We start from the raw sequence: 25,062 nt of genomic DNA on the forward strand, positions 1-25,062 counted from the left end.
GGAATGACAAATGAGCATCACATTCATACTTACAAAGAACATTCAAGACTTAGTCTGAAACAACTTTTTCAATTGGAAAATAGTCAATTGATTATTATTCAAATTACACACCAACCACTAGTATCAAAGAGGGAGAAATTGAAGATTTTTACTAACTTCTGTACTCTGAATAAAACTTCCCATAAAGATCCATTGATAATTACTGATGATTTGATGTGAAAGTTGAAAACAAAGAAAGATAAGTAGTTGGGAAATATGACCTTGCTTATAATTGTATGATAGAATTTTGTACCACTAGCAATATATCAATTGGAACTATCTATTTTTCAACATTATAAAGGGTAGCTATAGATGAGAACAAAGCCAGGTGGGCTACACATCTGAATCAACTATATAAGTTGAAAAAGAGGATAGAGAAACTCAATAGCATCCGTCAGTACAAGAACAGACACTGATTGAGAAAACGGGCAATAGATTGTTTAAATGTATGTTCAGATTGCAAGTGAAGAATGTTTAAACAGTTCGGGAAAGTCAAAGCACAGTCTTAAATATACTCCACCTCTATCGAGAGGCAATTTTAAAAAGTGATGTGATGCATTGAATAGCAACTAATGAAGATCTCTTGATTTGTCAGATGACATCAATTATACCATCTGTGGAGAATGAAAAATTCATTAAAAACACAAAGACAAAAGGAAAGACCAAATAAATGTTGGAGGAAAATCTAAATTGGCTCATGATCATAGAATAGCTAATGAAATAGGATGAAATGATAAGGTAAAAGAGCTGAGTAAAATATTTCAAATGACATAAAGTATTATCATGGCCTGAAGTTAAAAGCAAGAGTTATGATGGACTCAAGCTGAAGAACTAAAGAAAAAAATTCAAAACTCAAGTTGAAACATTGAGCGTTTCATGGGTAAAACTATTAATGACATAGGAGGCATCAGAAGAAAATGAAAGAACAAACATAAAACAAGTAAACAAATTTGAAGAAATGCATAGAATCACCATGCCAAAAAACCAGAGAGATGTTTCATCCTTTCACCATCCTTATTCCATCGGTATGCTTAACCAATAGGCACAGACTTGGATTATTAGAAGACGAATCGTGAGTCAGAATGGGAGAAAGACACTAAGAACTTCTAATGTGCAAAGGACACACTCTTGCTTGCTCGAAATGCAGAGAATTTGAAGAACATAAAGATGAAAATCAAACACTAGCCTATAACCTTTGTTATTATTGCCCCTCAATATGAAATAAAAATCCTCACAATCACAGTAATAAACAATTTACTGGTAAACAAAGAAAATACTGGTGTTGTCAAGGAATTAATTTTACTTGGATCAAAAAGTTGTCCCCATGGAAGAAATTAATAATTTGCACTGAGCAACTTTCCTACATCAAGGTCTCTTTAAAGTGCTAGAGAGCAAACTGAGGACCATGTCACCATCTGGACAAATGTGCTTCTGATACGAGTCATGGTACTTCCATTTGCGTCACATATACACAAAGATTAGAATATGAGAAAAGAAGACTCTAGAAGAATTGTTGTGTTTGCATTCTGGTGTTAAAGAACATTGAATATTCCACAGACTACCAGAGCAATTCTTTCTTGGGAGAAGTACACTCAGAATGCTCTTTGGAAGTGAAGATGGTAAGACATCAGTTTATGTACTTTGACCCTGCTACCAGGACAGGCCAGTCTCCGGAAGAAGCAATTAAGCTTTGTAAAGTAGAAGAGATTTTTTTGTCTTGTTTTGTTTTTTGGGGGGTGGGGAGAGGAGAATAAGAGGTAACTCAATGAGATAGATTGACAGTAACTACAACCATGTGCAAAATGTAACAGCAATTGGGCAGGACTAGGCACTGTTTCCTTCTTTTGTACATAGAGTCGCTACAAATCAGAACTGACTTAATGGTAACAACAACCATAAGAGAAGGTAACATCAGTCTTTGAGGTGGTTTTGTTTTCTTTGCTCGTCATTATAAACAGAATGTACTTCTTTGTTAAAGTATGTAAATTTGTATGAGGCAATCTAACCACCAAATATTATCATCAAATTTGTATTTTACCTTTTTAAAGCTGCATCAAATGGGATAGGCAAGCACATTTTAATTGGATAAAATAAATCCCAGAATACCACAATGGTAATTTCACTAATCTTATTATAGATGATACATACAATCTTGGATTAGTTCAGAAAGAATACTTGAACTTTTATAAAAGGAAGACGGGAATACTGCATCCAGAAAAAACCAGGGCATGAAATAAACGTTAACGAGATTACTTCTACATCTGAGGATGGTTGTGCTGGTAGGGGGAGTTTCCTGAGACATCTATGAAGAGACTGACTATCAACAGAGAGCAATGGAAAGTCTACTTGGGGAGATGGCCTTAGGGTAAAATGTAACATTTTATCATTTGACCTCCCTTTACACCCATTTTAAATGTGTTCCAGTTTTTGTTATTTTTTTACTATCTTTTCAATAGAAGTGTTTCTCTGTTTGGCTTAGGTTCTGTTGTTGAGCTTTGTTGGCTGTTTATGTTTCATTTGATTTTCTGTTTGCGAACTCAGGATAGATAAATCGACAGAGACAGTGACTAGATTAACAATTGCAGATCGGCATGGCAGGGGAGGTTGGGCAAAAATGGGTGCTAACAACCATGAGTATGTGAAGACAAGGTTCTGAGAGTGATTGTGGTGATTGATGCACAACCCTCTTTAATGCTATTAAACTACTGGATGGTACGTTATATGAATCATACGTCAATAAAACTATTTTAAAAAGTACACTGATAGCCAGAGTCTATGGTTCAAACTCACAGCTAAAAAGCCTTCCACATGTGACAGATATCTAAAGCAACAATATTACCAGGAATTAAAATCCAAACAAGTTTTTCATTTACTTTGAGTTGCTTGAATAATCATTTTAACTGACGTGGGGTTTTATCATAATAGACCTTACAATGCTTTCTATCTGATAGCAAGGTTGTTTCCTTAAATTTTACACTCTTGAAAAGCCTGTAATAGTTTGTTTTTGTGTGTGTGTTGTTTTGTTTTTGTTTTTATCCTGTCCCATAGGTTGTTGTGCATCAGAATTAACTTAAGGAGGAAAATATTTGTTTTTATATTTGTTTTGTTTACTTTGCTTTGATGTTAGTAAGGAGTGTTTGAAAGAACAATGTAAACTGGTTTCAGCATTGTATACACATGGTAGAAGAATTAACAATGATTATTCTGCTTAAGAAAAGTTGGAATAGGTTACTCATTTCTTTTAGTTGCAATTATGGGTTAGGTATGTGAATTTGAAGACATTTGGAACAAATTCAACTCTATGGATTAAGATATAATAAGCATATTGAAATAATTATAACAACAAAAAATGTTTATTGAAGGAGAATGTATAAAACAGAGTTATGCTGAGAAGAAAGCAGAGAAAAAAAGAAGAAAGTTATGACTTAAAATAAAAGTTGTCCTCCATCAAATATAGACATTTCTAAAGAGAACAGAATTATTTTGTTATAGGAGACCTTTATTTATTCTATTGAATATAATCATATCTAATGGTAAAAAAAATAAACCCACACCTATTGAAATGATTAGTCCGGCAACTCTAGGTCAATAGAAAACTTGTTTGTGCTTTAAGTTGTGTTAGTGCTGTTGTTCAGAGTAATATGTGGGAAACTAGGAAACATAAACTGACTCATTTCCCCACTGCTTAGAATCTCACTGCTTTCATAAATTCTTAAGAAATTAAAGGATGTGGGAAAATATGTAATATATGCCTTAACTAGAAAAATTAATTGTCAATTTCTTGGAAAAAGATATGTAAATAAAATTCTAAGGAATGATAGGTGACATAATAACTTGCATTATTTTAAGAAGGGTATTATAATTGAAAAATCATTATTGCAATGAAAATCAAAGAACCTGTATTTAATTAGCACAAATGTATGTAGCTTTCATCAATGGAAGCATTTTTCACATTTAGAATAATAACTAGTAAACATGAGTCACAGAAACCTATTTTTGCCAGAGTTTATGTAAAACATATTAAGCTGGTGGGTTTGAGTCATGGATTTGTTTTTTCACTTAGAAGTTCCTCTTTCTACATTAGCAATAAATACCTTTATCATATTCTTGCTATCAGCAGTATTACTTTGCGCTTACACATCCCCTTTAAAAGTCTATATATTTAATTTAAAATCCCATATTCTTTCTGAGGATAGAATTGTATATAAGGGATTGTGATTCAAAGTCACCAAGTGCTCTGAGGGAGTGCGATGAGGCTGTCTGCTTTCATACACCCATGTCACCTTCCCAAAGACGTACAAAGCTGACCCCGGGGGGCTCTCAGTCACAATTGGCTCCATGGCACTCTGTTAAGGTGTTTCTCTTACACAGGTAGTCCCAGCAGCTTAAGCACACTGCCATCGTTCCTAATTCAAACAAAAAAGAACTTTCTTACCTAGGGAGCCTGTGTTAGTCTGGGTACTTTAGAGAAACAAATCCACAGCAACTCATGTATAAGAGGGAGTTTTAGATAAAGGCTAAGTGCGCATCAAGAAAACATCCCAACCCAGTGCTGCCCAAGCCCACAAGACCAACATTAACCCATTATTAACCCATATGTCCAACACCAATCCACAAAGTCCTCCTCCATCCCACAAAACAGATGCAATGATGCCGCCTGCAGGAGGAAAGCCGAGTCCGTGAACGTGTAAGCATCTCATCGCTGGCAGAGGTCTCACACAGGTGCTCCAGCACCTAGGGCTGTATCGGGGTAGGTCCATGGGGCTTCTCCTTGGCGATGTCTTGCAGGAAGTGAGCCTTGCCAGCTGAAGCAGAGACCTGGCTAAAGCAGCTGCACCCTGGTCTGACCATCCCAAAGCAAGAGACCCGAGAACTCGAAAGGTGAGGCTCACCAAGCCATTTATCCCTCCACACTTCAATTAACCCCACATGTGTTTAGGTTGCACAATAAGCTAACTCAGAGCCGTACAGGTGCATTTGGCTAAGTGAAAGATCGATGACCGTGAGATCTGACTCCACAGGTATTGCAACCATAGAACCCCTTTGAGGCAGTTCTGTTCTGTCATAGGATGTCCCCATGAGTTACTGAACAACTCCGATCAACAACTGTAGCAAGGAGCCCTGTCAAACAAACTAAGGGTTTTAGTGAAACGTCAGAGAACCACTAAGAAAACCTTCCCCAAAGCAAGCCACAAGCCTACTTGTGGGTAGAAAATAAAATGTGTACCATCTATAATGTAATATATGAGAAAAATCAAATCATGTTTTCCTAGTTGCAAAACAAAACATGTTCTGCCTAGTAATCAATTTTTAGGTTGGAAAGCAGTCAAGGTGTGACTGTCCTTACTGGAAGAATTTGAAAACCTATCTGGATCCACTCAGTGTCCAGGAAACTAAATAAAGCAGCGCACTCATCACATAGAATTAATAACAAATCAAACTGTTCTATTTACACTGTATCAGATACCTGGGAGAGGGTGAGAGAAAAAAGGAAAGCAAACAAATTGGAAGAAGCAATTCCAGAGTAAAGCAGATAGACTGTGTTTTTCAAAATAAATAGAAGGGAATGCAAATTCAGTAAGTAGCGTTAAACGTGGAATCTAAAGAGGCTTTGGACCGATGCATTTGAGTCACTGTTTGGGTGATGGATATTGAAAGGATCGCGGACTGCCAGAAGAACAAAAGCTTAATCTTGGGGAGTAGAGCCTTTGGCTTTTGAGAGGGGAGGATGACCAGACTTTCCATCACACTTCTGCCATATTTTCAAGAGTGTCCCTGGCAAAGGGCATCAAGCTTGGTAACATAGAGGGTGAGAGAAAAGAAAGAGATGCTCAACTGCATGGGATGACACAATGGTTGCAACAACTGCTTATATAAAAATTCTGAGGACAGGGCAGGGCCAGAGCGTTTTGGTTCCGTTGTAAACCTACAGAGCAAGTACAAAGGGGCTTCAGTGTAGTTGGTGAAACACTGAATGAGGGAACAAAAAGTTCAAAGAAGCATGCAAGAGTTTTAGTACCAGAGCAGCATGAGAAGGCGGATCGAGAAGAGGATCAATAGAATGCAGTGAATGATGATTATCATGGTAGACACCATTATATTTTAGATAATGGTAGATGCCAGTATAAAAACAAACAAACAAACAACAACAAAAACAGAACCGATTCACCAATCCATAATTTCATCTATTCAATATTTATACTTCAATGGTTAAGCTTTATTTATCCAGGTGCTTTTGTGACTTGATTACTTATTTAACTTTTAATCATTTAATACTATTTGATTGTATTGGTATTTCAATGTTTCTTGCATTGTCTTTTGCCTTGATTTGTTTGTAATTTGTAATCCACTCTGTTTTTAAGTATACTTTTGTCTAGGTATCAGGAGACAGGGGCGGGGCGGGGGGCGCAGGGTTGTCGCTCTCCATGCCTTAAGCCTTAAGGCTCCCCACAGAGGCTGGAAGAGAATCAGGTGAGCCTTAGTCAGCCAGAAAGACTAACTGCGCATGTTCCAATTCAAACTGGAGACAGGTGAGCGGTACACCTGGGCGTCCCAAACTAATGGGGTCAACCAATACCTTCAACCACGCCCCCAAGGCAGAGGCCTCAAATACCTTGATTGCTGGATCCATTGGCCCCTGCCACCTCTTGGCGTGCTGCAGTTTCTCTGACCTCAGTTTCCCCAGTGTGGGCGTGCAGTCCCACAAGGTTACCTGCGTTCATTTGTGAGCCCCAACATGGCCTCTGCGCAGTTCAGCACGCTTCTCAGAAATAGTGAGTACTCTTGGAGACTGTAAAACCTGAAACTTCTTTGGCCCTTTATAAAACCTCACTTGGATCACAAACCAGGCTTTGGCGTGAATTTTTTCTCATGAAAAGCCAAGAACCGAGGTATTTGCCACCTGAGAAACCTAACACTTGGAGCACGCTAAATTTAGGGAAATTGTGAATAAAATTTATATTAGCATACCAAAGTACATTTTTTGGATGAACATAAGATTTCAAGTAACTTAAGTAGATGTCAAAGGGCATGACTTCTAGATTACATGATTGACTATGTTCATCTTTGGAATAATCTAACAAATCGCCATTGGGCGTCCTAGCAATAATGGATGTGGGTTCCTATCACTTTACATCTCTTTAAAAATATATATTATCAAATATTTTTTCTCCAACTATTTTAGCAATTGTAAAGGCATATAGTTGTATTACAGTGTTTTGCTTTTTTTCTATACTTACTTTCTAACTGTAAGCCTCTTTGAGTGGCGTATCTGTTCAGATATCTGACTCAATTTTAATCAGATTATTTGTTATATTATGATTAGTTTTAAGGGTTTTTGCATATTTCAAATATACTGTTATTATTATTCAGTGAGTGGGTTCCTATTTGATTCTCATAATAGTCTTTTCCAGAGTAGTTTTCAATTTTAATAAAGTTCTATTTAAAACAGTTATTCTTTCATTGATTTTGCTTTGTGAATCTAAAGCCTTATCACCAAGCCAAAGATTATGTAGATATTTTTTCTATGATTTTCTTTGGAAGTTTAAAAACTTTTGTTTTGAATTTAATTTTATGATCCATTTTGAGCTATTTTGAGAATTGTATGATATCATACTAGGTTATTTTTTATATGGAATGTCAATTATTCCAATATTATCCATTGAAAACATTATTCTTTTCCTGTTGATCATTGCTACTTAATCAGTAAGTTTAGTGTTTTATAGGAGCCTATTCTTTTCCTATTTTGAACTACATGTTTATGATTTTGCAAATACAACTTTGACTTTGATCTTCCATTAGTCTCTAGTAACCTTAGTTATCTAACATTATTTTTCTTCTTTAGTATTGTATTGGCTCTTCTAGGTCTTTTACTTTTTGATAGGTTTTGTAATTCCTTTTTAACTTTCTATAAAATAGTTGTCTGGGATTTTAATATGAATTTTATTAAATATATATGTACAGCTGAGGAGAATTAAACACTAAACAATACCGAGTCATCCAATATTTGAGATTAGAATTTCATTCTGCTTCTTTAGGTTTTTCTTCATATTTTCCAAATGAATTTTGTATGTTATATATAGATTCTGTTTTTATTTTATTAGATTCAAAATTTAAGTTTTGCATTTTGGGTGCTGCCTTAACCTGGGTTTTCTATAGAAACAAAACCAGTGACTCTCATATATGTATAATGAAAAACTTTATATTAAGGAGTAATTTCATATCAAGATTTTTCCCATCACTCCAGCCCAACTCAAATCCATGGATCCAATGGTGACTGGGGCCCACTTGTGACTCCCTTAGCTACAAGTTAACAATTCCAACAAGTGAAGCAGGAAGCAGGGGGATCACAGGCTGGTGGGTGCTGAGTCTTGTAGAACCAGTTTGATGGCAACATGGCAGGGTGCCAGAAGCCCAGAGATTGGCTCCCAGTGTGGGCATCTCACATAAAGCCACCCCTGGAATCAGACACACATTTCTAACCAGCAGGAAGGCAAAGGGCAGAGAGAGGGGAGGAGCCTCCAGTGTCTCCCTTATAAAAAGGCCCCACTCTCGGGAGGCGTCATTAACCCGATAGATTCGACATCACCTTTACACAAGTGCAAATTGAAAAAAGTCTAACTGCCACAGGTGCCAGTCTTAATAATTGGATTTCTGTTTGTTATTATGGTTGAAAATATACTCAGCAGAACACAAGGCAACACAGCAAGTTCTACATGTAAGAATCAATATTAATGATGACATCTAAGAATAGTGTGACAATTTTCAGCATCCTCCCTCAAAATTGTTTTCTTATATTAATATCTATAGACCACATGCTATTTTAACTAGTGTTTTAGAATGAAATTGTGATTTGATGCTATGCAGTTAGATCTTCCGTAAGTCTTCTATTCTTCTGTCAATTTCTCATACTGTGCTAGCATGCGCAATGGTTTCATGCCACCCATAATTCAAATAACAGTAGGGTCACCCATGATGAACAGGATTTAACTGAGTCTCAAGAATAAGAGTAGAGTAGGAACAAGAAAAAGGTGGTTTATTCATATAACACTCACATTTTACTGCTGCTGAGTCAATTCCAACTTCTGCTGTTGATATTAAGTGTCATCGAGTCAGTTACAACCCAGAGGGACCTTATGCCCAACAGAACCAAACACTGGCCGGTCCTTTAGCATCTTCACAAATGTCCCCACGCCTGAGGTCACTGTGGAAGTCACTGTGTCACTCCTTCTCATTGAGGGCGTCCTTATTTCCACTGCCCCTCTACTTCACCGGACATGATGTCCTTCTCATGCTTGTCCTTCCAGGGGCTCAGCTCTCCCAAAAATATGTCCACAGTATGTAATATGAATCTCCCCACCTTGCCTCTAAGGGGCACTCTCGCTGCCCTTCCTCCAGACAGACTGGTTTGTCCCTGAGCAGTCCATGGTGTTGTCATTCTTCCTTTCCAGTGCCGCAGCTCAAATGCACCACTTCTCTGTGGTCGTCCGTGTTCAGTGACCTACTTTCACGTGACACGAGGCAACTGAAAATACAGTGACACTGTGGTTTCTGAACAGCTCCAGGCTTGAACTGTCCAGTACTCAACAACAAAGTTTACACACACACACACACACACACACACACACACACACACACACACACACACAGTTCTTAACTTTGCTCAATAGTCAAACTGAGAATCTGACTTGAAAAAAGCAGGCTGAGAGTGAGTTACTGATCTCCTCTTTCTGTGGCAACAAAGGGGGAGACTCCAGTCTAAGCCCCCCTCTCCCTCAGAAAACCTACAGTGCTTGCATTAGTCATGAAAACATTTGCATTGTGCTTTTTTCTGCTTTATTTGCATAAAATATTATAACCATGGCACTATAGAGAGTTAATGCTATTGGCAGTAAACCTAAGTAGAAAACTGTGAGACCCATGATACAGTTACAAAATAAAAGGAAAGGAATTATGAAATTTGACTCAGATTGATGCATGCTTAATTTGGTGGCTGAATATAATATGGCTGTCGACCTCAGTATTGGGGGGGGGGCGGTGATTAAAGATGCTACTGTAGTCAAAGATGCGAAATTATTAACCATGAAACAAGGAACTCAGACCACTGAAGAGGTTGAACAGTTGCTGTCAGTTTGTACAAATCAGAAACAATTTGATGGCAATAGCATATCTGAGACAATGATATATAAGAAGGCTAAAAGTCTCCATAGTTATGTAAAGTAATTGAAAAATCAATTTATAAATGTAAATTTGAGGCCTTGGACACAGTTATTTGGTTTTCCAGTATTGCTAATGGGAAAAATATATGTTCAGTTCTCAAACTTTTCAGTGTTCAAATACAAATTTGGAATTAATTGAGTTCGACAACCAAGGTATCATTCATTGTACTATCGCTGGGATCAAGCACATTGTAGTTCCAACCTCCTCATTTTTGCAGTGCTTTAGAGATCATGTACAGCAGGCTTACGTGGTGGAATGTATCTTTTAGTCTCTTGACTGCTGCTTCCATGACCATTAATTGTGAATCAAAGCAAGATGGAATTCTTGACAACGGCAGTCTTTTATCAGTGTATTATGGGGCTACCTATTAGTCTAGTCATGAGAAGTTTAGTTTTCTTTGCATTGAGTCCAAGTCCATATTGAAGGCTGCAATCCTTGACCATCAGCAAGTGATTCACATCTTCCTCACTTAAAACAAGTGATTTGTGTCATCTCCATTTAGAAGGTTGTCAATAAGCCTACCTCAATTCTGATGTCACTTTCTCCTTCATATAATTTAGTTTCTCTGATGATTTGCTCAGCATACAGATTGAACAAGTATGCTGACTGGATACAACCCTGCCACACACCTTTCCTGATTTTCAACCATGAGGTATTCCCTTGTTCTGTTCACATGACTGCCTCTTGATCCATGCACAAGTTCTACAGAAGCACAATGAAATGTTCTGGAATCCCCTTTCTTCTGAACGCCATCACTTATTTGTTATGATCCACAGAGTTGAATTCCTAGGCATTGTCAATAATACTCAAGGAGACATACTTCTGGTATTCCATCACATAGTGATTCTATAAGACGGGATAGAAGTGTCCTTACAGAATTCTGAGCCTGCAACTTTTTGTGGGGTAGAAAGTCTCATCTTTCTTGCATGGAGCAGCTGGTAGTTTTGAATCCCTTGCCTTGCAATTTGCAACCCAACTGGTTACCACTAGACCATAGAAACCCTTATGAATAATGCTGGGATGTGGTCTGATTTAGGAGCCCTGGTGGCATTGAGGACTACGCTGGGCTGCCACAAAGTTGGGAGTTCATATCCACCAGCTGCTCCATAGGAATAAGAGAAGGCTTTCTGCTTCGGTGAAGAACTGATTATGTTATTAGGTACAGTCGAGTCAGGTTAAACCTGTAACAATCCTCTCTATACACAATGGAATGAAACAGTGCTCAGGCATGCACCATCCTAATAATTATTGTGTTTTGCAATCACTTTGTCAATCCATCTTCTTGATGGGCCTCCTTGAGATGCATTGATAATTATTGGAGATAGGAATGCAAAAATTGGAAACAAAGCAATGAACAATAACAGGAAATTATGGCCTTGGTAATGCATCTGAAACTAGAGATCACATGATAGAAAATTGAAAGTTCAAGGACTTCTTCCTTGAAAACATCTTTTTTCAACAGCATTATTGGTGAGTATATTCCTGTATTTCTTCAGATGGAATACCCAGGAAGATTACCAACTACATTAGTGGAAAGAGCCAATGTAAATAGAAGCTCAATAACAAAAGGTTAAAAAAATGCCAGGAGCTGATATGGAACAATCAGTTATTCATATATTAGTTCAGCTTAGATGAAGAATATTAAAATAAAGGTATGAGTTCCCAAATACAACCTTGCGTTTATCTTACCTGAACATCATGAATATCTGATTGATCACTAATGAAATCAGCCCTCTGGAGCTGTGGAATGAACATCATCCATGAAGAAAGAACAAAACATTAAAAAGGGAAGAAAGAAAAGACCAAGGGAGATATAAGAAACTTGCTCTTAAAAAAAAATTAAAAAAAAGAAACTTGCTCTTAATTGTAGATTAGCTATGGTAAATGGAGAAATGATGAAGTAAAAAGCTGACCAGAAATTTTCAAAAGGCAGTTTGAGAAGACAAAGTAAATTATTATAATGAATTTTGCAAAGACCTAGAGTTAGAAAAACAAAAAGAAAAAAACACTCTAAGCTCATGTTAAGCTGAAAGAACTACACTGAAATAATGAAAGATTTTCGGGACAATTGAGAGCATTATGCAACACCAATTGAAATGTTTCAACAAGCTGATGAAGCGCTCACTCAATTTTTCCAAGAAATTTGCAAGACAATACCTTGCCAGCCACCTGGAAACGATCCATATCTGTACCCATTACAGGAGACACGACTAACAGAATGTGGAAGTTATAGAAGAATGCCATTAGCATCACATGCGATTGAAGTTTGTTCAACAACATTGAAAAATGATTGCAGCAGTATATCAAAAAGGGACCTGACAAAAATTCAGGCTGAATTTATTTCCACAGAAAAGGAGAAGAAACCAGGGTATCATAGCTGTCCTTAGGTGGATCTTGGCTCAATACCGAGAATTGGTTACTTGTGTTGTATTGACGATATATAGGCATTAAACTGCGTGGATCATTATGAACTATACATAGCAGTGAAAAGAATGTAAATTCCAGAATACTTCACGATGTTCATGAGGAACCTGTATATAGCCGGAGAAGCCAGTTTTTGAAATGACCAAGTAAATACTGAATTGTTTAAAATCAAGCGAGGTGTGTGTTAGGCTTATCTCGTCTTACCACGCGTGTTCAATATATATGTTGAGCAAATCTGAGAAACTGGACTGTGTAAAGAAGAACATATCAATGGGAATTAAGAAAGGCTTATTATAACCTTAGTCAAACACAAAAGGACAAATGCTATGTTTTTGTTTTGTTTTGTTTTTATAAATCATTTTATTGGGGCTCATACAACTCTTATCACAACCCATACATGCATCAATTGAGTAAAGCACCCTTATACATTCGTTACCCTCGTCATTCTCAAAATTCACCTTCCACTTGGGTTCCTGGAATAAGCTCATTTTCCTTTTTTCCCTCCCCCTCTCTCCTCGCTCCCCCTCCTACCTTCCCCTGAACCCTTAATAATTTTTAAATTATTATTATATCTTATTTTACACTGCCCAGTGTCTCCCCTCACCCACCTTCCCATTGCCCATCCCCCAGAGAGGAGGTTACACATAGATTCCCGAGATCGGTTCTCCCTTTCTATACCCACTTCCCTCCCAGTGTCGCCGCTCTCATCGCTGGTCCTGAGGGGTTCATCCGTCCTAGATTCCCTGTGTTTACACATCCCTACTGCACCGCTGTGCATCCTCTGGTCTAACCTGATCCACAAGGTAGAATTGGGATCATGATAATTGGGAGAGAGGGAAGCATTCAAGAATTAGAGGAAGGTTTTGAGTTTCATTGTTGCTACACCGAACCCTGAGTGACTCATCTCCTCCCCACTACCCCTCTGCAAGGGATGTCCATCCAACTGTCTACAGATGGGCATTGGGTCCCCATCACGCACTCCCCTCATTCACGGTAATGTGATTTTTTTACCCTATGCCTTTGATTTTAATTTTCAATCTGAGTTACAACTCAATGTATGGATTAGAACCAACTGGATGGCACCTAACAAAAACAAACCTCACAACTGCATAAAACCTCCTAAAACTGTTGAAGAGCAAAAATGTTACTTCAAGGATTAAAGTGAACCTGACCCAATCCATCATATTTTCAATTGTTCCTTATGAACCTAAAAGTTAGACATTTAATAAGGAAGACCAAAAATAATCAATACCTTTCAATAATGGTTCTGGCACTGACTAGTACCATGGACTACAAAGTATAAACAGGTCTATCTTGGACAAAGTACAACCAGAATGCTTTTTAGAAATGAGACTTTGTCTCACTTGGTAAAATGGATGGGAAGAGAAAAATATAGTGCCCCTCTACTTCATGTATTTAAGAAGTGGCTGTAAAGATAACAGTTGTGAGCAGGAGATAGGACCAGACGTTGTTTCTTTCTTTTGTACATAGGTCACTTGATAGAACCTCAGTCTTTGGTAGTAGCCCATTTAAGACCCTACCACTGTTGACAATGGCTACAGAAGAGCTCCTTATTTTCACCCTTCAACTTCACACCTATTTTTATTGTCATAAGTCATGGTTTGGAAAATGCTGATAAGGAAGACCAAAGAAGAAATGATGCATTTGAATTATAATTCTGGCTAAGAATATTGAAAGTACCGTGTACTACCAAAAGGACAACCAGATCTTTCTTAGAAGAAGTACAGCCAGAATGCTCCTTGGAGACAAGGATGGTGAGACTTTGTCTCATGTCCTTCTGGACATATTGTCAGGAGGGACCGGTCCCTGGTGAAGGACAGCATGCTTGATAAAGAAAGGGGAAGCCCAAAAGAGGCCTCTGACAAGATGGATTAACACAAGGGCTGCAACAAAAGACTCAACCAAGACTAACAGTGAGGAGACACAAGATTGGACCGTGATTCATTCTGTGCATAGGGTGTGTATGGATTGGAACCAACTTCATGTAACCTAACAAAAACAACAACAACAAATGTGTCTGAGAGTCATAAGGAAGAGAATACTTTCAGACTCATCCTTTTCCTCTTTCCCATGACATATATTCAGTATATTCAGTTTCAGTGATTTATGAATACATCTGTAAATACAATGATCTAGGTATTTTAACCATGGGTTTTGTAAACAACACGATGACTGGGAATACTAGAAAAAAAACAATATTTTCCTTTTTTTCTTTTGCAAAATGTAGAAGTGACTGTTGCCCTAAACTATTTCAATGTTGCAGTTAGTGAAATTAGTATTCATATGAAATAATTAGTCTGGGAAAGTTGAATTCTACTTCTCCTAGTGGTAGGCATTTTTTCATTATTTAGCCTTACAACTCATGCAGTTTTTTATTCAGGATAAGGAACATACCGTATATACTCGAATATAAGGTGACCCGAGTATAAGCCCAGGTACCTAATTATTACCTGAGAAACCAGAAAAACTGATTGACTTGAGTAAAAACCTAGGGTAGGAAATGCAGGATGTGAATTCACACAGAGACCAGAGGGGAGAGACGGAGTGCAGTCACAGACACATCCTTACCAGTTCAGCTGCCTGAATAAGTGAATCACTACGGGTGCCTCTTCGAATTGGAGCTGTCCACGTCATAGGTTGTCTCTGATTGGTTAGATGTGAGAAAACAAACGTTCAAAGCCCTGTAGTTTCAGCAGGACTTTAAATGAACAGTGGAGGAATGGCAATCACCTGCGAGATGTTATACCTCGCTGGGGTACCCCTAACCTGTGTATAAGCCGAACCTCAGTTTTTCAGCACGTTTTTTGTGCTGAAAAAACTCGGCTTATACATGAGTATATACAGTATGTCTTTTTAAGGGATTGAGATGAGAAAAAAAAAAAGTTTTCTCTTTTGCACCAGTAAGTGATCTAAAATCCATGTCAAGGAGGGTGTAGGAGGCCTGGTAGGGCTTTCTCAAGGGCAATGTAACCAAGAGGAATTACTGAAACCCAAATGAAGGCTGGACATGCTAGTGAGACAAGAGGAAAGTCAAAGGAAATAAGAAAGAACTAGGAGGCAAAGGGAATTTATAGAGGTTTAAATAAAGGCATGTACATATGCAAATATATTTATATATGATGATGGGGAAATAGATTTATGTACATATATTTATAGGTTTTGTATTAAGGTAGCAGATGGGCACTGGGCCTCTACTCAAGTATTACCTCAACGCAAGAACAGTTTGTTCTCTTAACCTGGCATTCCATGATGCTCATCTTCCTGACATGATCACTGAAGACAAAGCAAGTGCACAAGCAAATGTAGTGAGGAAAACTGATGGTGCCTGGCTATCAAAAGATAGGAATCTTAAAGGCTTGAAGATAAACAAGCAGTCATCTAGCCGAGAAACAACAAAGTCCATATGGAAGAAGCAAACCAATATGTGTGATCACGAGGTGCCAGTAGGATTAGGATCAGGCATCAAAAAACAAAAAATCATATCATGTAAATGAAGGGGAGTGTGGAGTGGAGACTCAAAGCCCATCTGTAGGCAATTGAACATCCCCTTACAGAGGGGTTGCAGGGAGGAGACGAGCCAGTCAGGGTGCAGTATATCACTGATGAAATACACAACTTTCCTTCAGTTCTTTAATGTTTCCCTCCGCGCCCCCCCCGATCTTTTAGTTCTTTAATGCTTCCCCACCACCCACCACCCACCACCTCCCATTATCATGATCACAATTCTACCTTATGAATCAGACTAGACCAGAGCATGTATGCTGGTACAGGTAGGAGCTGGAAACACAGGGAATCCAGGACGGATAAACCCCTCAGGACCAACAATGAGAATAGAGATACCAAGAGGGTAAGGGAAAGGTGGGAGGAGACGGGGGAACTAATTACAATGATCTACATATAACCTCTTCCCTGGGGGATGGACAACAGAAAAATGGGTGAAGAGAGACTTAGGTCAGTGTAAGACATGAAAAATAATAATAATTTATAAATTATCAAGATTTGATGACGAAGGGAGGGGAAAAATGAGGAGCTGATACCAAGGGTTTAAGTACAAATTAAATGTTTTTAAAATGATGATGTCAACAAATGTACAAGTGAGCTTGACACAATGGATGCATGTATGGAGTGTGATAAGAGTTATACGAGCCTCCAGTAAAAATATTTTTTTAATTTCTTGTTTTTTAGTACAAGGTATCCATTTTATTTTTACATATTTACTGACTTTAGACATTAATTTATTCATGGCATTTTATCAATGACACTGCAAAATGCAATCAGATCTCTCTCTACTTTCCAAACTCCATACCATTTAAAGTTAAAATAAATCCAGTAACTCATAGGTGGAGTAGGTTACACACTTATGTATATATTTTTTCTTTTTCTTCTCTTCTTTTTTATTAGAAGAGAAGAAAAAGAAAAAATATATAAAATTCACCAGTGTAGAACAACAGCAGCAAGTACAACTACAAGAACAATGACCATCTCTAGAGAAAGCTCTGTGAATTAGTGCTGCAAGACATTGGCAGGCATTATTGTTCCTTTGTACACATGTGTTCCTTTGTTTTCCTCTAATAGGAGGTTAAAATGTGAGGTAATAGAGCTTTCTGACTCCTCCCTATTCTTTTTTCATTGTTTGTATGCATTTATATTTAATTTATTCCTGGATACTAGGTATTTCTGCCTCCCAAGCCTCTAAAACTTTTAAACCTGAATATCCCATTTAAAATTTTTCTTCTGAGAATTTTTTGTTTGCTTTGTGTTTTCCTCTTTTGGACTGTCCTTATGTTAGACAGGGCTCTCTAGATAAAACCAGGACACTTGTGATTTTATATATATTTATATAGATAGATACAACATAAGAAATAAGCAGCTAATTAGTCTATAGAGCAGTACAAATGGCTCAGTTTAAATCACTTCCATGAGACAGTTAATACACTGGTAGTCCTTCAAGTCTTGAGGGTCGTGAAGTGAGTCAAGGAAGCAGGCAGTTGAGTCCTCTGTAGAGCAATTCAGGCTATCTGCCACAGTCAACAAACAGCAAGGAAGGTCACCAACAGTAAGCCAGATGACAGGGTCCAACAGTCCCCAGCTCAAGCAATGTATACTCTAGTAGCATGGTGAAGCAGGTCTCGCAGGAACTTAAAACTACAGTGACACAGTCCATGGGTGAGGTGTAGCTTGCAAATTGAGGCAGAGAACAAGCTAAGGCAGCCACACACTGGTCCAATCATCAAAGAGCAAGAGACAGGAAAGGATAGGCTCACTTTGCCATTTATCTCTCCACCCTTCAATTAATCCCACATGTGCTCATTTACCAGGTTGGCACAATAAACCTACCTTTCACAGTCCTACAGTAAACATTTTCAGTAACCTCTCTCCTGACAACATGTCAAAGGGATAAATTTTTTTCCATTTTAATATGACTGTTTAAGATATTTCTTCATTGACTATATCTCTTTCTTCACTCCCATCCCACCTGAACACAAGTGTCAACGGTTTGTTAGGAATATGGTTTAATGCTGAAGGGCATGTAATATGAATCTCTGAAGCTAAATTGCTTGTGTTCAAATCTCAGTTCATGTATATTAATGTTATGGCTTATAGATGTTCTTTGACTTCTCTCTTCTTTTCCCTCATTTGTAAAATATGTTGTTTCAGTAGAAGGTTGCATGAAGAATGCTTGTGTCTGTATGAATCCTGTTCTCTTTGGCATGTTCTGTAATTCTGTAATCCAACCATTGGCTGTAATATTAAAAACTGAAGACACTGCAGTGAGAGTCATTGGTATCATAATCTCAGAATGGCTTTCAGTAAATATAATACCTTCAATAAATATTTGGGTTTCAATTAATTCTCTTAAAATAAATTTGTAATCTGTTAATAAGTGCTAGGTGTGTTTACAATTCAGTGTACCATCAATTTTTAATGTCTGAGTTTTTATTTATTAACAGTGTTGTCCAGCATAGGTTTGTATCCATGGAGAATCAATACATGTTTCTTCAATAAGCTTTCAATTATTATGATTGTATTTTTAAGGATCTAAAAAGTTTGAAAACAGTATAGCACAACACCTTTTTTTATTTTTAGGAGACTCCTCTTTTCAAACATCCTCTAAGATGTACGAGGGGGTACTCCCCCCAAAACTGTAATTGGACTGGGCAGATTGGAACTTTCATAGTAATAATTTTTTTGCAAGGCAAGCATTGAGCAACTAATTCACTTTCAGTGCACCCAGGGGCATCGCCTGGGAAAGTTCTCTGGTCACAGGAAATTTTTTTTAAAAAGCAGTTTTGCTCAAACTTTGGAGTTTTTTGTGATGACAAATTTAAGAGAACTGCATGTGGCTGTGAAATTTTGTTTCCTGCTCAGAAAAAAATGCCACAGAAACTGTTGTGATGTTAAACACAGTTTACAGGGACAGTTGTTTCTGGAAATACTCAAGTGTACATGTGGTTTTCTCTTTTAAAAGGTGAAATGTTGATGCATGACAACCCTCATTCTGGACATCCGTCATTCCCAAACAGACAAAAATGTTGACTGGTAATGCATTTGGAGTTACTTCCACCAGATCAGACCCTTAATCAAGCTTTCTATTTAGAGGTTCTAAAAAGATGGTGTAACCGGGAGGGACCAAAAAGGCATGATTTCTGGCAGACAGGATACTGTTTTTTCCGCCACAATATACCTGCTACCACAGCCAAATCAGTGTGTCAGTTTGGGGCAAAAATAGCATGTCTCTCTTTCTCCACTCAACATACTCACTGGACATCGCTCTGTGCAACTTCTTTGCATTTCTTTTTTTAAAATCATTTTATTAGGGGCTCGTACAACACTTCTCACAATCCATACATACATCCATTATACTTCTTTTCAGTTCTGCAAATGAAGAGGGACACAAAAGGACAATGATTTAAGAGAGGCAGTGAAAAGGAGGGAGGAGATGGAATGACACAGTGGCTGCAGCAATGCGCTGAAGCACAGGAACAATTGTGAAGTTGGTGCAGGACCTGGCAATATTCCCTTTGTGCACAGGGGCGCTATAATTTCGAATGGTCTGAATGACCCCAAGCAACAACCATGACAACATATTTCTGCTTTATGTTCCCCGTGACTTTGTTTACTGGGTATTTACCTCAATTGACACTGTTGTTAGTTCCCAAAGGGTCGGTTCTGATTCTTAGATTTTATGCACAACAGAATGAAACACTGCAAGGCCCTGCACCCTCCTCAGCCCATTGCTACAGCCATTGTGCCAATCCATCTCGTTGGTATTGTTACACTGTTTTTACTTTCTTTCTAATTAATAGACAAGAAGTCTTTCGCTCAGGTCTGGTATTTCATGAGAGCATGTGGAAAATCTCTGAGAGGAAGTCCCACCATCTTTGTTTCCAAGGAGCGTTCTAGCTGCACTTCTCTCCAAACACCCTTGATTGTTCTTTTGAAGGTCCATGGTATGTTCAATATTTTTCATAAGAAATAATCCTCTGCAAAGAATGTACAGATGTGTTTTATACAATTGATGTATGTATGGATTGTGATAAGAGTTGCATGAGTCCCTAATAAAATGTTTTAAAAAAAAAGAAAGAAAGAAACCTCTGGTGATTTGCCTGTATCCATGATAGAGGGCTGGGGGAAAGTGATTACCGCATTGAGTGCATTGGAGAGATGACTGTGGAAGATCTAAATGATAAATCTGACTTGAACAGTTAGAACCTTGTCGGTTGATCCCTACTCTGATGCACATTAGGCCTGATCTGCTTTTCAATAGTTTCTACATATTTTTGTTTTATTGTTATTGGGGTTTATCTTAGATGTATTATGTCATTGAGGGTCACCCTCTTGAATTTTTGTTATATGTTTTTCAGTATATGAAACCCAGGATTGATGACCTTATAGGCACAACAAGGAGAATAAGGGTTTCTGGTGTGCAGTGGGTGGGGGGCAGGGAGGTAAAGGGCAGCTGATGTCAAGCAGTTGAGAAAGAAAATAATGGGTTGAAACTGATTGTGACAGCAACTGGACAATATTGCTGGATGTGATTGGACTTTAGAATGAGATGATACCTGGATTAAGTCCCTATAAAATGGTTTTGTAAAAAAAATATTCTTCCTTAGTGTGACAATTCAAATGCATCCATCCTTGTTTGGTCTTGCTTATTAAATGTCCAGCTTCCATGTGTGACTCAACTTGAAGTATATTGGCATGGCCCAGGCACTTGAGAAGACATTTTGTGTACTGGAAATCACAAAAGCAGCACTGCCACTAGGATATAAGTATGGACATCCTTTCTCTGAAGCAATACCTTCATTTTGAATCGGCTGCTTTTCTAACCTAGCTATAAGGCAAAAACACCTCCTTTTATTGAACTGCTTAGCAAATTAAATAGTGTCCTTCCTATAAAATTTTCTGTAAGCCTACACATTTCTTATCTAGAAATAACTTTTCTATTGGAGAACCTATCTATTTTCCTGAGAATTAGACATAGACAAGTCTAGCTGCAATGACCAAAGGAGAGATAAAGTCCAATTCCTGGAGGTAAGCCTCATGTTGTCTACTTCCAAGAGTTTATATGATCAGATCCATACTGCTTTGCAGAATGAGTTTTCCTCTCCATATATTAAAAGAAAATTAAAAAGCATACCTGAAAAACTTTTATATTCCTTACTTTGGTACTGTAAAAAATAATCAAGGCAGGCATAGGGAATATCTATTCAGACTTAACTACAAATGCACTGCTGGTAATTTATTTCCAAAACGAACACCTGTATTCCATCACTGTCACTAGACTCAGTCATTAAATCCAGCTTTCAAAAGTAAATTTATTATGATATTTTTTTCATTTGCTATAGTGCACGATCGAGACAATAAAGATTTAAATAAAGATTTATAGTGAAGAAATAGCATTTTATCTACCAATTTTATCAAGTATGTTTTATTTTTAATTAGTCATTTTGACTTATGGCTACAAATGGTTTGACCATGAAATAACAATTTATAAAATGATTATATTTATTTTTCTTTCCATTTTGACAAATACAGAAGCTGTTTTATAGCATTTCTATTCATCAAATAAAATTTAAAAGTCCACTTTCAAATATGCAATGCTAATGGATAAAATGTCAACATAATGAGGCATCCCCCTTATTCCAAAATAGAGCAATTCTAAAAGCTTATTTTTAGTTATGTGAAGATGAGGCAGTTTAGTTACAGATACTGTCAGAGCAGTACTGATTAAGTACAACAAATAGTACATAAGGAATATTATTTACAGTATATACACATCATCCATTTATCTAGATTTTAGCTTTACTAATAAATTTCTGTCATAGGTTTTACTGCTATGAAATTCCTTACAATAAATTGCCTTTTTATAGTTCATCAACCTGATAGGTATACGCAGTCTTTTTTGTTCTTTATTATTCCCAATTTAGAATGTCTTGAACTGGTAAGCATTTCTTCAAAATTTATGCATTGAGTTCCTCCCTCATAGTCAGGTCTTCACAAGTTCCAAATGATGGGGCAAACACAAAGTTTTTTGTTTTTTTTCTTTTAAAATAAGAGTCAAACAGTGACATCAATAATGATGATTTTCATTTAACTTGTATCAGGTATTGAAGGTAGCTTTAGAAAATAATATTGAACTACTACACATTTTTAGAACAAATATTTAAGTTACATTTTGCATGTGTAAATGACTACTGACATTAGCAATTTGTGTGTGTGTGTGTGTGTGTAAGAAAGAGAGAGTGAGTGATGGGGAAGCATTAAAATTCATTTTTATTAAAAATATGAACATGTAGTCAAGTTCACAATTGTGCTATACAATCTAAAATAATTTTCAAATTTAATAATTTAAATGATTCATTTAAATTAATTTTTTCAAAAAGAATCCAGAGAATATTAAAAGATCTTATAGAAAAAAATTAAAATAGCATTTTCTGTATTGAAATAAAATTATCACTTATTTTATTCTCATTTCAAATTTTCTTTTGAAAATAGTTGTATCAACATATAATTTAATAGTTCAATGATTTTAAGAAGGTTTTTGCAATGATCACACATTCACTTTCAAAATATTTTTTTCTCATATTCATTGTTAGATCCCTACTTTCTCCCAATGTATCCTGCCATGCCCTTAGGTAACTATTAACCAAGTTTCTATCTCTATAGATTTACCTATCGGGTATTTCATATACAGAAAATTATGCAACACCAAAACAAGAAACTAACATACCAGAAAAAAAATGACAATGACTAACAAAAACAGAAAAACCCTCAAACCAAGAGTAAGCAGAAAGTGTTAAAAACTGAAACAATGTGGAAGTGGATGAAAAGGGAGATCAAATGATACTCTGTTATATTTTCACCTACGTTTAACTTCGTTATCCATCGTCAGCTTTGCACTGCTCTCTGTCTCACGGCAAGACTAGTCACACTCTCGGGCTCTGGGTACAGGGATCTTCCGAGGCGTGTTCCCTGTGAAGACCTGCGAATGGATTTTGACTTCCACTATCACCCACGGCCCAGTGCAAACTGAGTGCTCTGATTTTAAACTCTGAGACCACTCCTTTCTTTGGATTTGGATTGATTACAAACCTTGGATCACACAGGTTGGTGCGCTACTTCTATGTGGACTCGGTTGATGCTTCACTTAGAGGGCTGCGTGTCTGAACACAGGTCTTTAGGACCCCAGGTGCTATTCTTTGTGGTAACCAGGCACCGTCTGATTTCTTCACCATACTTTGCAATAGTGATCTCCTCATGAGCGCGAGTATTGAGTAGGGCCATGTCCTAAGAATTGATTATTCTTAGGTGAGGGTTATCATTATGTGTAAGATCAATAACCATTCACATGCATCTATGGTTCATATTCAACTCATTCACTTAGAAACATCATTATCATTTTATAATAGAGAACACTGTTATTCATTTCCATGGGGTAGCACTCTTTACCCATCTTAGTATGGGCAAATTGCATTAATGAAAAGTGGTCTGATGGGGTGATGAAGACTTTAGATGTGTTGATAATCTTTTCTTGACTCAGTATGAAATGCCTCTACTCTCAACATAAGAGGCCAACCATTTGGCACTGCTCGTGTTAGCCTAGAACTGAGTGGCAGTTTCATTACCTTAGACTCATGTAGGTTCAGGAAAGAAACATACTTTGTGCCCAAAGATACCAGATGCGTGGTGTTCTCCCTTCTCTGCAATATTTTGTCCGCTGGGCTTACAGACAGAGTAAGAACACACCGTGCCATGGAGGCAATGCCGCTTCTCAGCCACCGGACAGAAAAAAGTAAAACTGCACTTACTGGTTTCTGAAACTGTAAATCTTTACAGAAATTAAAAGCCTCATTAAACCACGACACCACCAAGGCTCCCCAGAAGCCCAGGCAGGAGTTATAAGCCTCACTCTCTCTGATCCGCTCTCTTTCGTCTCGACCGCCGGCATGGTAGACTTCCAGATTGAGGAAGACCCGGAAACTTAGGGGCCACACGAGCCACGGCCACGGCCACACCGGCAAGCGCCGGGAGGCTGGGGGAATGCTGGTGGCATGCATCATCACAGGATCAACTTCGACAAACACCATGCAGCTTACTTTGGAAAGTCGGTGAGCGGCATTACCACTTGAAGAGGAACCAGAGCTTCTGCCCAACTGGCAACCTCCATACATTGTGGACCTTGGCCAGTGAGCAGACCAGGATCAACGCTGCCAAAAATAAGACAGGAGCTGCTCCCATCATGGATGTGGTGCCGTCGGGCTATTGCAATATTCTGGGGAAGGGCAAACTCCCACAGCAACCTGTCATGGTGAAGGCCAAATTCTTCAGCAGATGAGCTGAGAAGATTAAGGGTGTTGGGGGGCCTGTGTCCTGGTGCCTTGAAGGCACGTGGAGATTTAATTAAAAGTTGAAAATCGCTCTCTCCCCCCCACAAGTATGGTCTCATTTTGAACTTGGTGTGCTTTGTTTTGTTCTCTTTAGTAAGTGAAACAAAGAGTGCACCAAAGCCATCTGCTGTCCTCACTCTATCACTGTGAACTATAAGTAGCCAACTTGACAGCCAATAAATGGAGACTCATGTAGATTCAGGTGTGACTGCAGCTGAGAAAGACCACAGTCTACTAGGAAGCTGTCCTACAACTTGAATGTATCTCTTTAAACAAAGATAAATGAATGTGTATGGTATGATTGTTTCCCCATTCAGATAAATATTAACTAAAGAATGGAAATGCAAGTTGAGAAGTGCATCTAGGACCCAAATCTGCCCTCTGGTTGTTAGGTGTCTTTGAGTTGGTTCCGACCAATAGCGAACTTATGCAAAGCACAACACACAACAACAAAACAGAATGAAACATT

General features: G+C 37.8%; 1 pseudogene; it reads left to right on the forward strand.

The window, feature by feature from the left end:
* The first annotated feature begins 21,202 nt into the window (after positions 1 to 21,202).
* Positions 21,203 to 24,610, forward strand: LOC142461080 (large ribosomal subunit protein uL15-like; annotated as a pseudogene).
* The last annotated feature ends 452 nt before the right edge of the window (positions 24,611 to 25,062 follow it).

Source organism: Tenrec ecaudatus, chromosome 11, assembly GCF_050624435.1.
Source record: "Tenrec ecaudatus isolate mTenEca1 chromosome 11, mTenEca1.hap1, whole genome shotgun sequence".
Classification (NCBI taxonomy): domain Eukaryota; kingdom Metazoa; phylum Chordata; class Mammalia; order Afrosoricida; family Tenrecidae; genus Tenrec; species Tenrec ecaudatus.